Below are 16,444 nucleotides of genomic sequence, written 5' to 3' on the forward strand. Positions count from 1 at the left end.
GACAAAGGACTTCCTCCAGCAGTACATACTTAGGATCGGTTTAGACAGGGACAGACTCACTGGTAGCAGGAGTGGAGCCAACACACTATCTAAGATTAGTCCAGTATTGACTGAAAGTCATCAACGGCTGTCTGTTATAGCAACACTTCACTTCTTTCTGGTCAGCAGAGAAACACTGGCCCCTCTGTCTGTTCATTAGCACCTGCCCTTTTTCCTCTTCAAGAGAAAGTGCCCTTTTTTCTGGGATGCTTTTTTCTTTTTTTTTAATAAAATAATATTTAATATTATTCCTGTTTGCAACATATTCCCTGTCAAACAAATATATTTATTGGCAGTGTTTTTCTTGGCTTGTGTGGAGGTAGAATAAATCTACAGATGCAAATAGATCGAGGGTAGCAGGCTTAAAACCAACACCATCTAAAGGTGTATTCTTGAAGTTTTATTTCCATTAGAGTAAAAGAACACATGGAAGCAAAATAGACCAAAGTCTCAAATTTGACCACTCCATGAAAAAGTGCCTTAAAGAGTAACTTCATAGTTTTGATGGTCGGCTCCTCATCTAATAACTTCTATTAGTTTGTTGTATGCTGATAGATCCTTATTTAATACAGACAGCCCTCCCTCAAATGTGAAACTAAGTCCATGTCACCATCTGTAATTGTGTGAGTGTGTGTGTGTGTGTGTGTGTGTGTGTGTGTGCGCATGGTAAATGTAATATAATAGAAACAATAATAAAGTATTTGATCAATACATTAATGAATTCAGGCAATCCAGTATTCTGTTGCTTGGCTGTGTGTAGCTGAAGGTTATCTTTGCTCATTTGGCATCTTGCTTGTGAAACAAAAAGTATTTAAATAACATTTATTTTATTTATACCTGCAGCCCAATGCCACAGTTTAGGGTGAAGTTTTATGTGAAGTATTATGTATTCCAATAAAACCAAAAGAATTGAAACGATTTATTCAACAATAGCAAACACACACAAATATACACATTAATATAGCCGCGAGTGGCAGTGATCGGGATCCATGCAAGTCGTGAAAAATGCAACATTTGACATTTTCAGAGAAGAAAAACAGACACAGATGACTTGAGCGATTAAAGTGATGAAAGAATTTGGACTTTGATATAATTTGGGAAACACTAACTTCATTTTTATAGCATTACCTTGAGATCAGAGAGTGTCATTATATGTACCCGACTACTGGGTGAAATGTTCAACCCACCTGCAACAACTATGATCTGAAATTCTGCCAGTTTTGGTTGCATTGTATCCAACACTGAGCAAATAAGAAAATGTTGTTCATACTGTACACATTATAGCAAGATACTGAAGATCATTACAGACTCACCGTTTGACTGATCTAAAAACCCTTTGAAACACTTGATATCGGCCATCTGGAGAACCACTCTGTCGAGTCTGGTAGCGTTTGAATAAAGACTTGTGGAGATATAGATGTTCAGGTGTCTTTTATCAGTTCTTCTTACTGATTACTTAATCATGTACAACCATGTCTTTATTGCACTGAATGCATTTTTAGACTGATGCATTTATATAGCGAATGCATGTGTCAGTGTGTGTGTGTGTGTCCTGTACAGCAGTAAGAGAGACTGTGTTAAAATAAATTTTGACAATGACAGAGAGAAATATATTCATTAGTAAAACATTTGTACTGACTTCTTTTCTGATAAGAATTTGTCCTCAGTACTTGTGCTCAGGAAAAAATGTGTTTTTTGCATCACAGCTGATCAATGCGTAATTTCCACATGTGTTATATCACCTGCAGCCCCTTGTCAAACCAGCGGTTCCCCTTCGAGGGAACTTGAACTACGCCGGTGACGACACTATGGGAATGCCTCTGGGCGTGGCAGGGCTGAAATCATGAATGAAACTACTTGGCGTTGCTAGAACGGTAGCGTGTGACGGTGTAACTGGAGGCGTATATACTGTAAGCACGCCGGCACACCGGACACATTAGCTTTTTTCTATTCAGCAGGCACTCTGGCATGTTTGAGACCACAAAAGAAGTACAACCACGAGAGGAAATTTCTTACCTGGAAGAAAGAGATGGCTGGTGAGCAGTTCAGGCAGTGTTTTTTCCCATGCCCGCGCTACATCACGGCTGGGGACACTCATGCCCTGTGTGTGTTTTGTCAGGGGATGCCGCATGCCCAGAAAGCTCTCGAGGAGGCTGCCTGCGGCCATTGCGAGGCCCGGTCCCTGAGGGTGCTGAGGTCTCGTGCGGCTCTCTTTTCGGGAGACAGTCGGATGCGCTATCCCCGTGGCTAAGGCCCCGCGGTTGCTGAGGCGTTGCGGCGGCTACGGTCATGGGGATTGCAGCGTCATATCACCGAGGGCATTTGGACGGCTGAGGCCTTTTTCCGGTCCTCGTCTGCTGACTCCGCCTCCTCTCTTCCCCGTTCGGGAGCCCGAGGTGTGAGTTGGGAGAGGCTTGCACAGTCTGATTCTGAGGAGCTAGACGTGCTTAGCATCATGGAGGATGACTTCCGGGAGCCGGGCCGACGTCATCAGTCTGCGCCCAGCTATGAGAGGCAGGGCAGGAACCACGGGCCGGCAGTAACCTCAATGAGCTTTTCTGCAGCCCGAGCGCCACCCCCGCGTCGATCCTTGCCATTCTTTCCTGATTTACACAATGAGTTGTGATTTACCTGATTTACACAATGAGTTGTGTAAATCATGGAATAGACGAGAAAAAAAAGAAAAAAAGAAGCTGCTCTGCACGGCTGACTGCGTCCCTTCTGCTGGACTACAGCAGCGTGACAGAAATGAAGCAGCATGGCTATGGAACGATGCCTCTGGTGGAGGAAGCGCTCGCTCCCTATCTTTCTCCCACCCTCGCTTCATTCCTACAGACGCCGGCTCTCCCCACCAAACCGTGTCGGACGACATCCGCTTTGGTGGGCAAGGCCTACGAGTAGGGGGGCACACTACCACCCCGCCGAGAGAGGCTGACCGAGGTCCCCTCCCTTGTGACGGCTCAGGCAACAGGCGCTGTTTTTCCTGCTGTCTTGGCGCCAGCGAGCTCTCACCAGCTCTCACTGGTGGTCCGCATAAAACCGGGGGGCTGGTTCCCTTGGTGGATGTTGTAGAAGCATGGCAGAGCCTTGCAAACATTTCCCTGTGCGTCCTGCGCACCATTGTGGATGGCTACAGGCTGAAGTTCCGTGTCGGCCTAGTACTCTCCCCTCGCACGTTCACCAAGTGTATGGATGTAGCTCTGGCCCCGATGAGGCTCTATGGCATCCGCATATTTAACTACTTCGACGACTCATTCTGGCCCAGTCTCGAGAGTTATCGGTTCGGCATCGAGATGTCGTCCTCGCCCAACTTCAGCATTTGGGGCTGCGGCTCAATGCGAAGAAGAGTGCTGACACCCGCCCAACGGACCATGTTCCTAGGTGTGGTGTGGGACTCAACGACGACACGGGCCCACCTGTCCACAGTGACCAGAGTGCAACGAGGCAGCACCATCACTGTGAAACACTTTCAGAGGGTGTTGGGTCCCATGGCAGCAGTGTCCAGTATAATACCTTCTGGCCTGCTGCACATGAGAGCCCTGCAGTGGTGGTTAAATTCCAAGGGATTCTCCCCGAGGGGAAATCCGCTCCGTCTGATACGGGTTACGAGCAGGTGCCTTCGTTCCCTGTCAGTATGGAGGAAATCTTGTCCCAGGGTCCCGTGTTGGGAGCGCCATGTCGCCGGATAATTATTTCGACAGAGGCCTCACTCACGAGGTGCGGCGCGGTCATGAACGGCCGCTTTGCGAGAGGCTCCTGGCAAGCGCATCATCTCTCTTGGCACATACATTGCCTGGAAATGTTGGCGGTTTTTAGAGCTCTGAGGACCGCCCTCCGCGGTCACCACGTTCTTGTCAGGACCGACAATACAGCAGTTGTGGCCTATATGAATCACCAGGGGGGCCTGCGCTTGCGCACATTATGCAAGCTGGCACATCAGATCCTCCTGTGGTACCAGCAGAGACTACTGTCTCTTAGAGCAGTGTATATCCCTGGGACCCAGAATCAGGGAGCAGACCTGCTGTCGAGACAGGGGCTGAGGCCCGGGAATGCAGACTCCAGGAGGGTCAGAGCCATCCTGCACCCCTGTCCGGGCTATGTACTGTACCTAAGGTTCCGTCCAGGTTGGCAGGGTCTACGGTGCTGCAGGCGTTTCATCCCCCACCTCATGTGAGTATTTACACTCTGAGGTCCTCCCAGTGGAGGAAAGTTACTGCACGCTGGGGGCAGGCGGAGGCGGAGGCGTGGAATAGTGGGTATTCTCGTTCCCATAGTGTTGTCACCGACGCAGTTCAAGTTCCCTCGAATGGGAATGTCTCGGGTTACGTATGTAACCCTTGTTCCCCGAGAAGGGGAACGAGAATAGCACTGCTGCGATACATCTCATCAGACACTGGGGGAATCACTTTGTCCAAACACACTGTGAAGATGCTACTTTGGATAGCAGACAGTGATTCTTTGTTGGTCTTATCTGAACACATCAAGGACATGCACAGAGAGTAAACATCATGTCACGATGTAGTCAGACTGAAACAGTTTAAATTGAAATCTAAATATTTTCACATTATCTGCTTGCTTTATTTTCACATGTTCATCACATGTTCCAATATATTAATAATTCTCCTTAAAGATACTTAATGAATTGGACTTTTTGTATCTTTAGATAACAATTCTTGAAGTGCTTATCTTAAAGCCCCCCTCCAGTGTATTTTGACACTTATGATATTTCATATTTTTTTGATTCATTTCCTTACAATGTTGATTACCCACATAGTTCACCAAATACTTTTTGACAAATGGCTTAAATTTGTGCTCCAAAGTTGCTTACTTGTTAAAAAGGGGTGGTGACTATAGTAATTCCATAAGTCATCCGTAATTCTCCAAGCTTGCGCCGGCGCACTGTCATGCCTCGTTAAAACAGCCACGCCGTCACGCCTCGTTAAGTCAGAGCAACAAACCGATAAACATAGTTGTGAGCTAGCTAACCAATTTATCATGTAATTTACTTAGAACTTACAGTAGGCATGTCTCTCTGTGTCTGATTGCTGGTTTGTCTTTCTAGTTTAGTTAGATAAGTTAACTAAGTTGTAGTTGGCCAGGTTTAACCAGTTTTATCACATCGACTTGTCTGAGCTTTTAAAAACAGTATCACAAATGAGAGTGTCCTCCAGCCCACTTGATGTAATACCTACAAAGTTTTTACTGAAAGTAATGGATTCTGTTGGGCCCCATTTGATCTCTGTTTTCAACAGCTCCCTATCTACTGGTTGTGTCCCTGATTATTTTAAAACGGCTTGCGTGAACCCACTTTTAAAGAAACCTGGTTTAGATCGCTCCCTACCACATAATTTTAGTTTTACCAATTTCAAAACTGCCTTTTATTGCAAAGATTGTAAGAATTGTGTCCAAACAGCTGCTCACTGTACTGGAAAATAACAAAATATGTGAAAATTTTCTATCTGGTTTCAGGAAGTACCACAGCACTGAGACTGCCGTGCTTAAAGTCACCAATGACCTTTTAATGTCTGCTGATGAAGGCATGTGCTCAGTCCTGGTACTCCTGGACCTTAGCGCTGCTTTTGACACCATTGATCACAACATCATGTTAGACAGACTGAGGCACTGGGTGGGGATCTCTGGTACTGCCCTAGAATGGTTTTCATCCTACCTGTCAAATAGGAAGTTTTGCGTGTCTGTAAAAAACTATGTCTCTTCGTTCTGTCAAGTTAAATATGGTGTGCCTCAGGGGTCGGTCTTAGGACCCATTTTGTTTTCCTTGTATCTGCTTCCCCTTGGACATATTATCCATAAACATGGCATTTCTTTTCATATTTATGCTGATGACACACAAATATACTTGCCCGTCAGATCCACAGACCCTGGAATGCTGAGTTCACTTAACAACTGCCTTTGTGAAGTTAAAAAATGGATGTCAAATAATTTCCTCCAGCTGAACTCAGAAAAACAGAAATCCTGGTCATCGGGTCTCAGCAGATGGCAAAACAAATACTGCCATCTGCTGGTTCCCTAGTAAATCACATTAAGCATGTGGCAAAGAACCGTGGTGTTTGGTTTGATAGTAATTTAAATTTCGAGCAGCACACCACAAAGCTTGTTCAAACATGTTTTTATCAACTTATAAATATAGCAAAAATTTGATCTATGTTAAATTTTAAGGACACCGAGAACATTCTACACGCCTTCATCTCATCACGCATGGATTATTGCAACAGCCTTTTCACCTGTTTAACCCAAAAATCTATTGATCGACTCCAGACTGTCCAGAACTCAGCTGCCAGGCTTTTAACCAGAACAAAGAAATATGACCATATTACTCCTATTTTAGCTTCACTACACTGGCTCCCAGAATGTTTTAGAATTGACTTTTCTATTGATCACTTTTAAAGCTCTTCATGGCCTCTCGCCTTGTTATATTTCTGACCTTTTAGTCCCATACGCACCAGCACGTACCTTGAGATCCTCGGGCAGAGGTCTGTTGTCTGTTCCAGAGTCTCGACTGAAAACTAAAGGGGACAGAGCGTTTGCTGTCAGGGCCCCGAGGCTCTGGAACAGCCTGCCTGAGGAAATCATGTCAGCTGAGTCAGTGAACTCTTTTAAGTCCCTTCTTAAAACATACTTTTATAGGAGAGCCTTTCCCGATCTTATTTGGCTTTATTTTATCCCTTTTTTTAAAATTCTATTTTACTAATTTTATATTTATCTTAAATGTGTATTTTAGTCTTTTCAATGTTTTCTTGCTTTTATCTTGTATTGTTTTTGTATTATTGTCTTTTGGGTATCGTTGTCTTTGTTAAAGCACTTTGTAACTTGTTTTTGAAAAGTTCTCTACAAATAAAGATTATAATTATTATTATTATTATTATTATTATTATTATTATTATAGCATAGTTATTGCAGAAAGTTAGTTAACAGAGGGTCTTCATTTTATTTTTTAGTTTCCTCCTCTTCGTTTAGTGTGCTGTTCATTTTAATTATGGCATTTGTGCGTGTGGTGTTGGAGGACAGATGACAGAAAACGCGTTGCACTTTCACCTGCCACCGTCTTACATACAGTCTGCAACATGCATTTTACTGATGGCCGCTTAACCAATGCATCGGCGGAGGCACCCCCCACACCCCGCGGTAAAGTAAGCGCACCATAAAATGTAGTAGAACCTTTGAAACAGCTGTAAAATCTGATATATATTTAGACTACTTTCCTCCTGTAAGTCATCACCAACTAACTTTTTCATCTAAACCATCAACCTTTTTCTTAGAATAGAATTTAAAATCCTTCTCCTCACTCACAAAGCCCTTGATGGTCAGACACCATCATATCTTATAGAACTCATAATACCTTACTACCCCACCAGGGGACTGCGCTCCTAGAATGCAGGGTTACTTGTATTTCCTAAAGTCTCCAAAAGTAAAATGGGAGCCAGAGCTTTCAGCTATCAAGCTCCTCTCCCCCAGTCTGGGTTCTGGAGATAGACACTATCTCCACATTTAAGAGTAGTCTTTCCTGTTAGATAAAGATTACAAGGTTAGGGCTGGTTCAGCTGAGCCCCAAACCACCACTAGTTATGCTGCTACAGGGTTAGGGTTGCACTGTGCTACTGTGCGTTTTTTTTCCTCTGAACCCAACCACTTGAGGCAGTTGGCTTCCCACCCTGAGACTAGTTTCTGCTCAAGGTTTCTGCTCTCTGTAAATAACATTTTTATTATGACCTTTATTTAACCAGAGGAGTCCCTTTGATATTTAGAATCTCTTTTGCAAGGGTGACCTTTGATTGAAAGTGGTAGTGAAACATAGCTAACCGTGCCATTGGCTGACAGTAACTAGCTAATGTTAGTGTTGACTAAGCAGTGGATGACCAGGTCCATATTATATCACAGTATTATTAAAATTGATAGGCTAACGGTTCCCTTGATAAGGATGAGTAGAGACTGTACAATAGTAGACTGGATAATAGGTTACATCTACAGCTCTAATGTGCTAATATGTATTAACCTAGTTCACATTTTCATTTATTTTCAGGTATGTGGTAACTATTGTGATATAAATATATTTTATGAAATAATTTGGAATCTAGCAGAGCGTTTTACTTTGACAATCAATTGTACTTCTGCTTGAGTTTGGATATTGTTTCCTCCACAGCCATCGCCAGGGATTCAGTCAAGAGTGATTGGGTACACTTGTCCTCGGCGCTTTCTACTCGCTTATTAAGAGGACTGTAAGGAAAGTGTAGTCCACTAGTGGAGGCTGGTCTGGGCATTTTTGTCTCAGTTCAGCCCTGCTATTAGATCACTGGTTCTTTAGCTTGACTTGTATTAAAGCAGAGTTGTTCTCACCCTTCATGAGGTTGATGTAAGTTTTGCTCCAGATTTCACGATGCTTGGTCTGTAGTGAGGCGCTGCAGATCCTCTCCAGCTGAACACAGAGCTGATCGACTGTCAGCGGAGTCTCATCATTGTTGTACACATCCAGCACAAAGAACTGAATCCAAGAGCAGGAGACACAAGAAAGCAAGACTGGATTACCAACTGAGCAAAGTCGCGGGAGCAAAGACACGCAGGGACCCTTGGTAAGCAGTTGTTCAATACACTCCCCAGTATGAGAGACTTTTGTATTTAGTTAACTGAACATATCTGCTTTTGGCAGGAACCTGAATTTTAAATATCAATGTAAACAGGAAACCCACTTGGATTTTCAAAGGCAAGGGATTGAGGGCTTTACACAGGTTTTACCTGGATAAGTAAAATAATAATAACTTTATTTGTTCCAGAGTGTAGGGCTCATAACAACAAAGGCCCTGTCTCCTTTGGTTTGTAGCCTAGACCTCAGAATAGCTAGCAACAGCCTACCAGAGGATCCTCAGTCTGCGTCCTGGCTCACAGAGGGATAAAAGCTCATACAGGGACATGCACAGACATTTTGGTGGGCAGGGGCACGTTTAAAAAAAGGCACTTCTCATAATTATGTGTTCACTTACATAATGTTTTGTCCAGTTGGAAATTTTTTTTTTTAAAGTTTTTATTTTTTTCCTACAGGTTGTAAATAGGAGTTTTAATAAGCTTTTAGGGTCATATGTCATGTTCTGTCATATAACCCTTTATTTTGGATGAAAATCAGAAGAAGGTCATTCATGTTAGGGAGCGAGCGAGAGGGAGAGAGAGGGCATCAGACCTGCCATATCTTCCGACCTGATATTTAGTTAATTTTTTTCCAATAATTATATTTGTTTGACAGGGAAGCTGTGCGGAAACAGGAATAAATATACTGTATATTCATTTATTTTAAAAAAGCCCCAGAAAAAAGGGCACTTTCTCTTGAGGAACAAAAGGGCAGGTGTTTAAGCCCCTTTTTAAGTCCATGTGTGCACGTGCCTGAGCGCAAGGATGCTAAAATGGGGATGATATGGTCACATTTTTTGAGTTAAAATTCACGCTGCAGCATTTTGGACTAAATGTAGGTGGTAAAATGATTTCTGACTGAGACAGGTATATAGGGAGACAGTTCCTGAGTGTAATTATTAGGAGTTTGATAAATAGCCTACAAATGTTGGTCACAGAAGAGTTCAGATGCAAATATTTGCTGAAATTAGCACATTCACTGAATGTTTATAACTACTTTGAGTTATGTAGCTTTGCCTCCATATTTAAGTCATGTTTAGCCTCCTCATCTATATACAAAAAAATTAAGTTAAGGAATGAGTCAGCTCACAGATGACCTTCATATATGAAACAAAGTTTGGATGTAAAGTGATGAGGATATCATTGACTTTCAGTGAGATGCGCACAAAGTCTTTTCAGGTGTAGCTGTTTCATAATAGTTTCACACATACATTGTGAAAAATACAAAGAGCCAACTAGAACTGATCCAAAGGAAGAATGCACAGATAAGAGTGTTCTTATAAAGACAGAGAGCAAATGTCTGAACTCAGTTAAACCTTTGCAAACACCTCAGTTGGAAATAAACCTTATTGAAATTCTTTAGGTAACTGATTTTATATCTCTTGCTTAAGACGACTTTAAAACAACATCAGGATATCATTAACTTCAGGCAGTTTAAACCTTAGCACTACCTAAAGCATTTCATTTAACTTTTCCTCTGGCAGTTAAAGTTAGTAGGTGAAAACACAAAAATACACTGATTAGGTTTAGCTGATATCACGGTCCATTTCTCAGCTGCACAATATTCATTACTGGATTGGGTTAAACAGTAAATCATGACACCAGAACGATGAAGGTTGTACGTGTGTGGGAAAAGGACAGATTTTAATCTTAGTACTCACTTGTCAATCATTGTCTTCACTTTCAAAAGACCCACTATTTATTTGGCAGCACACCTAAATAGAGAAAACGAGGAAGAGGAGAGCAATTTTGTATTGTGCTTTCAATAAGGTCGAAGTAATTTGAGCTCCTAACGCTGTCACACCTCAAAACCGTCACAGACCCAATCCTGGATCCCCTGAAGTTTGTCTACAGAGCAGCAGTTTGGAGACGATGCCATCAACATGGCCCTCCACTTTATACTCCATCTTTAGATCTACCTTTTATCCCATCATCCCACTGTAGTGTAGGATAGGGCTGGGCGATATTATCACAATAAAGAAAATGTAGATTATTCGATATTGATAATTATCAAGATAAATGTCAAATCATTATTTCTTTCAAGTTTAAAGGCTGATTTTTGCCCCTGAGTGAAAGTTGAAGAAACCAGATGGTTAATGGTTGTGGTTTTGAACTTTTCTTTATGGTCATTAACAAACACTTGATGCCAAACAGTGGATCAATTAACAAATCTGAGGTAGAACATTCAAAACAATTGATACAATCGTATTTCAACAAACATGGATGAGTAAACTTAAGGTTTTTTTTAAATATCTTAATAGAAAATTTAAGTGCTAATTAGCTTGTGATTCAAATTAATTAGTCAAACATTTAATGAACATTTGTTGTATTGTTTATTGGTGTTTTATTGCCGAGCCCTCCTGCAGGATAAGCTCTCACAGCTGAATGTTCCTGACTCCACCTATAGGTGGATTACAGAATTTTTTCTCTGACAGGAGGCAGCATGTGAAGCTGAAGACACAGTGCTAAGGACGAGAGCAGACTGCAGGGTATCATTTGCTCTGCTGACAAGATGATTGGCTGATATCTGGCATCCTTGCAGGACCTGTTTGCCTCCAGGGCCCTGATGCGGGGAGGAAAAACTGTGGCAGAACTCAACCACAAAAACTTTTTGAGACTCTCCCCTCTGACAGGAGGCTGCGGTCAGTCAGGTCCAAAACCTCAAACCACAAGAATAGTTTCTTTCTGACTGCAGCTGGCCTCATCAACAAGGCCCAGGAGCCCACTGACAGTGAGATCCCCCTTATAGCTGATATTACAATGCGTCTCGTGTCCACACTGACAGTTTGCTCAGTTAGCTCAAACAACTGAACGTCACATCCTCCTCTCGTTTGTGCGGGTCCAAAAAATGTTCTGTACTCAACAGTGCAGAAGTTCGTGCTCTCAAATGGATATGTTCAGTTCATCGTTCACCAAAAACATGAGCAAGTTCAATGTCAGTGTGTGTATGTGTGTTGAACTTATCTGTTCCCGTTTGTCTCTGAATTCCATTCGTGGATAGAAAATCCCAGTGCTGGACCGAATCAAAGAATGCCGTTTCTCGAGATATTCATACTTAACAAAATCTGTATCTGTAAATTTGTAAAGAAGAAGATTTTTTGTAGCAGACCAAAGGAAAAGGATGCTGTAACTGCACTGTCAGAATGTGTCTAAAGGTCTGTGCCAGGTGTTAGTGCATAATAAACTGCTGATTTACTAAATGCATTTAAGTAAAGAATGTGTGAGCTCACTTCCAGGAACATATTAGCACCTTTTTCCAGAAAATATGTCTTCAGCTGTTGGGGTACTTGTTGGTGTAGTAGCTCACCCAGTTATCAGTGTTGTGTGCTTTCCTCTCCAGGCCTCTCTGCAGTCTCTCTCCAACCCCTCCTGCTTTCCGAAAGCTGGTTCAGGTTTCTGCCCGCAACCAGAGTTGCTGATACAGGTTTACTCAAGTGACAGGGCTTCACCATCCCCGCCCTTACCTGAGAGATACAAGAATGTGTTCAACTATATGTATTAATAAATAGATACATTGAACACAACTTCTTCAGTTACAATCATCGTAATTGTGTTACATTCTATAAGCAGAAGAAGTTCCAGTCTTGACAAAATATTGGCAGAAATTTTGGCAGAAATAAACGGCGTGCACAATTATTAGGCAAGTAAGTTTTCTGAATGAATAATTATTTCTATGCCCATTTTTTCTAACTCCAAACCATATGAACTTGAATGCTCATTGAAGTTTATCTTTTTCAGGGGATATGTATTTGTGTAATAAGGGAAAGTGAATGAGACCTTAAATCAATATGCAGTTTCATTACTTCAGCTAAATTTGTCCAAAAAAGAGATTTAACTCACACTAAAAAGTCAAATATTGTCTTTAAGCAGTGGTACAGGAATGTAAATGCTCTGTATAGCACCTTTCCAGTCTTTTCGACCACTCAAAGCGCTTTTACACTACATCTGCATTCTTCATTCACACACTGACACAGGACACTTCGACATGCAGCCTGAAGGAGCCGGGGATTAAACCGCTGACCTTCCGATTAACAGCCAACCCGCTGTATCTCCTGAGCCCCTTTGTTATGAAGAAAGCCATGATCTTTATGCAGTACAATGCTCACAAGCATCGAAGTACTCCATTGCTTGGCTGGCCAGCAAGGGCCTCAAAGACGCCCAAATAATGACCTGGCACCTTTCCTCAGCTGATTTGAATCCTATTGAGAACTTGCGGTCCTTTCTCAAACGTCAGATTTACAGTCAGGGAAGACGATACACCTCTCTAACCAGCATTTGGGAGGCTGTGGTTGCTGCTTTAGCGAAAGTAGATAGTGAACAGATAAAGGTAATGCCAGAGTCCATGGATGGAAGACTCAAGGCAGGTATTGAAAAGAAGAGTGGCTATTGGTTACAAAAATGTTATTCGTCATTTTGTGTTGTTACACTTACTCTAAAAACTTAGAATAAACTTAGAATGAAGTAATTTGATAGAAACTATTTAGTTTCCTAATAATTCTGCACAGTTATATTCTCCTGAGCTGGACAAAACTCACTTTTCCTTAGTTGAACATTTGTAATGACTGAGAGCGTTGTGTTTGAGCTTTGATAAAATTAATTAGGAGGAATACAATTTGCCTAATAATTTTGCCCGCAGTGTAAATAACATATAAATAATCTCAGATATACACATAGGAAGGACAACAGATTGTGCCTGATACAGAACTACATCACTTTTAAAACACAGATTAGAAAATACTATGTGGAATAATAGCTGATACACTTACAAATATGGTTCCAAGCACCATTAATACAGACCAAACAGGGTTTGTCTATCATGGATAGACAAATAGCAGATAACTTTAAACATAAACACTTTAAACATCATGGAACATTTTTAATTTTATAAACAATTTTTCTCGATCTCGATTCAGAAAAAGACCTTTGATTGGGTCCTCTGGCCATAAATCTTAGAATCATGTAAAGGATATGGCTTCCATGATACATTTATTATTTGGCTTAAAGCTTTGTATCAAAATCCAAATGTATCGTTTAGAGTCAATCAGGAACAATAGCACAAGCTATTGATCTGTGTAAAGGAAACAGGCAGGGGTCCCTTTGTCTCATACTTTTTTGCTCTTTAGCATCGAACTTATTATATAACAGAGAGAGAGAGAGAGATAGAAGGGGTGACCACAGCAGATAGAGGCATTTATTCTGGATGACTCAGGTATGCTTTCAGTAAAAAACAAAAAAAATTATTGGAAATGGGAGAATTAAACATCTCGACGCTGGCATCTCCAAGAAGCCAGAACTTTTATTTAAATGAAATATCAGGAATCTAAAGTTTAAGTTTTAGCTTAAAGAAGACATGCCAAGATGGAAAATTAGACCTTTGATATTGGCTGGTAAAATTGTGTTTGTTAATGTGATAAATGTGCTTCCTTTTTATTTCTCTTTCTGATGCTCCTCTTATTTTCTCACAAAAAATGTTATTAATGTATTGGGTTCTGGATTGGATTCACCTATGATGCTCACATTATGTTATGTTCTTTTTTTTTTCATGTATATTGTTTGATAAAATTATTTTGTATCATGGAGAACAAAGTACCTGCGTGGAATAAATTAATTAAAAATAAAAGGTTTTAAGTAATCTCAGTTAGCTACATTCAGACATTATAAACAAGAAGAATTACCTGAAAGTTTGTTACTTACCAGAGCTCTGCTGCAAATTCTCAACATTGTGTTTTCAGAGAAATTCCTACAGATGGAAGCTGAACACTATTTACCAAATAAAATGTGTTTTAGGCATACAGATGTGATGCATAGAGAAGAGCTTCTGCTATATGAGAGGAGTTGGTAACCACTGCTCTCCTGCCAGACATCAGAGACTCTGTGGGATTAAAAAAAGGCTTGTTTGAACTCCAAACAGCCTAAAGTAAATTTGTCTTTCACACTTTGTCTACTTTTGTTATACAAGCAGACACAATCACGAGCCATGAAATCACCAAACTTTCAGTCTCTGCAAAGATGTCTTATGACGGAGCATTGTCACTTTGGTTGAGTATGCATTGTGACTGTGAAGGAGCCTGAGTCTTTGAGACTGACAGGAGCCAACTCCCATCGTTCACGGGGCTGACACACGACTACTTCAGAGTTAAGACTTGGAAACAGCTCTGAATGATGTAGCATTAATATCCTCAGTGAGACAGTGTTCAGTAGCAGTGTTTCTCTTATTCAGAGATCTTCAGGTAGCATGTTTACCAGAGTCTATTCCTGTTCTTCTGGATAAGGAGAGTAGAAGTGACCCCAAGGCTTTTGGAGCCATAAGCAGGATATGGTCAGCCTTCTTCCCCTCCTCTGTACTTGTGCACTTACAAACGTAAGTGATAGATTCTCCAGTATAGTACATTGAAGAGTAAGACAAGAAACCTGCAAAATATTTAAGGAAACATCTATACTGCTTGTGCCCTGAAAGAACAGCTGGTAAAATCAAGTTTGAAATGAACAATAAAACTTGTATAAAATGTGAATGAAGCCCGGTTGATGTGTCAAGCCACCTGTGACAGCACCCACGTGTCACTCAAAGCGACAATACCCTTAATAATCATTTTAAGCCCTAATATAATTTAAATGGGTGAATCACATAAAATACAGAGGTTGAGGCTTGTTTCAAAGCTGAGGCTGTAGGACTAGTACAACTCTCAGAAAGTGAAAACACTGTACTTCATCATTTTTAATGTGATTTATTTGATGAAAAATGATTGATTAGTACAGTAACTAAGTATATTTATGCAAGTATTGTACTTGAACAGAAATATACGAAGTGCTGCAGAAACTGTCACTGATGATGCAGGATGACAACTGCCTAACTGTCAACAAGTTATCTGTAAGTCACGTCATGTTTACCCGTCTTGGTTCGTTTATAAAACGTCATGAACAGGTTTAGAACAAAAAAATGCAGATCCAGGTCTGGACCAGATGAACCGAACTACAGGCGTGAAACAATAATCAAAGTTTTAATAAAGTGGCACACTAGAGGTGTAAGGAAATGTAAACAAAATAGTCGTAATAAAATTTGGCTACCTAAGCCGTAAAGAATGAATCAGTAACCAACGTCCAGGAGAAAACAGCAATCTGCAGGAACAAAAGAGTTTTTGAACATGAACACAGACCATAGAGACAACAAACATTCTTGTGAAGGGAATAAAAAATTTTCTGGGAAGCAAGTTGTTTATAAGTATACAGAACATGAGACTATTGAACCGTTTCCATGCCTGTCTGAACCACTGTGAAACTTCACAGTCAGCGAGACTAGGACCATAGAGTCTACTTCAGCTTGTGTCAGGATAGTTCAGCAATAGTTTGGCATTTGGGAAAAAGTGCTTTTTTTTAAATTTGCTTTCTTGCTGAGAGTTAGATTAGAAGATTGATAACCCTCTCATATCTGTTTATAAGGCTACAGTCATCAATGATTAGCTTAATGCTCAGAAACAGCTGTATTTCTAAAGGAAACTTAAAAAGGAAAGTTTCCCGTGCCAAGTTCTTGTTCATTTTTACATATGAGCAATAGAAAGCACCTGACCGGAAATATCATCAGCTTACATGGGATGTGCACGACCCAGGCTCTGCAGCAGGTGATTAAAACCTGCAGAAGATAAGTAGCACCTAAGCATCAGATATCGGTGAGGTGAGGTGCCTGCACAGAGGCAAAGGATACTAAAAGACAGTACCCACCCAGCGAAAGCCTCTTCACCCTACTGCCATCTGACAAGAACAGTATTCACTGTCG

This window comes from Micropterus dolomieu, linkage group LG11 (assembly GCF_021292245.1).
Source record: "Micropterus dolomieu isolate WLL.071019.BEF.003 ecotype Adirondacks linkage group LG11, ASM2129224v1, whole genome shotgun sequence".
In the NCBI taxonomy this organism is placed as follows: Eukaryota; Metazoa; Chordata; class Actinopteri; order Centrarchiformes; family Centrarchidae; genus Micropterus; species Micropterus dolomieu.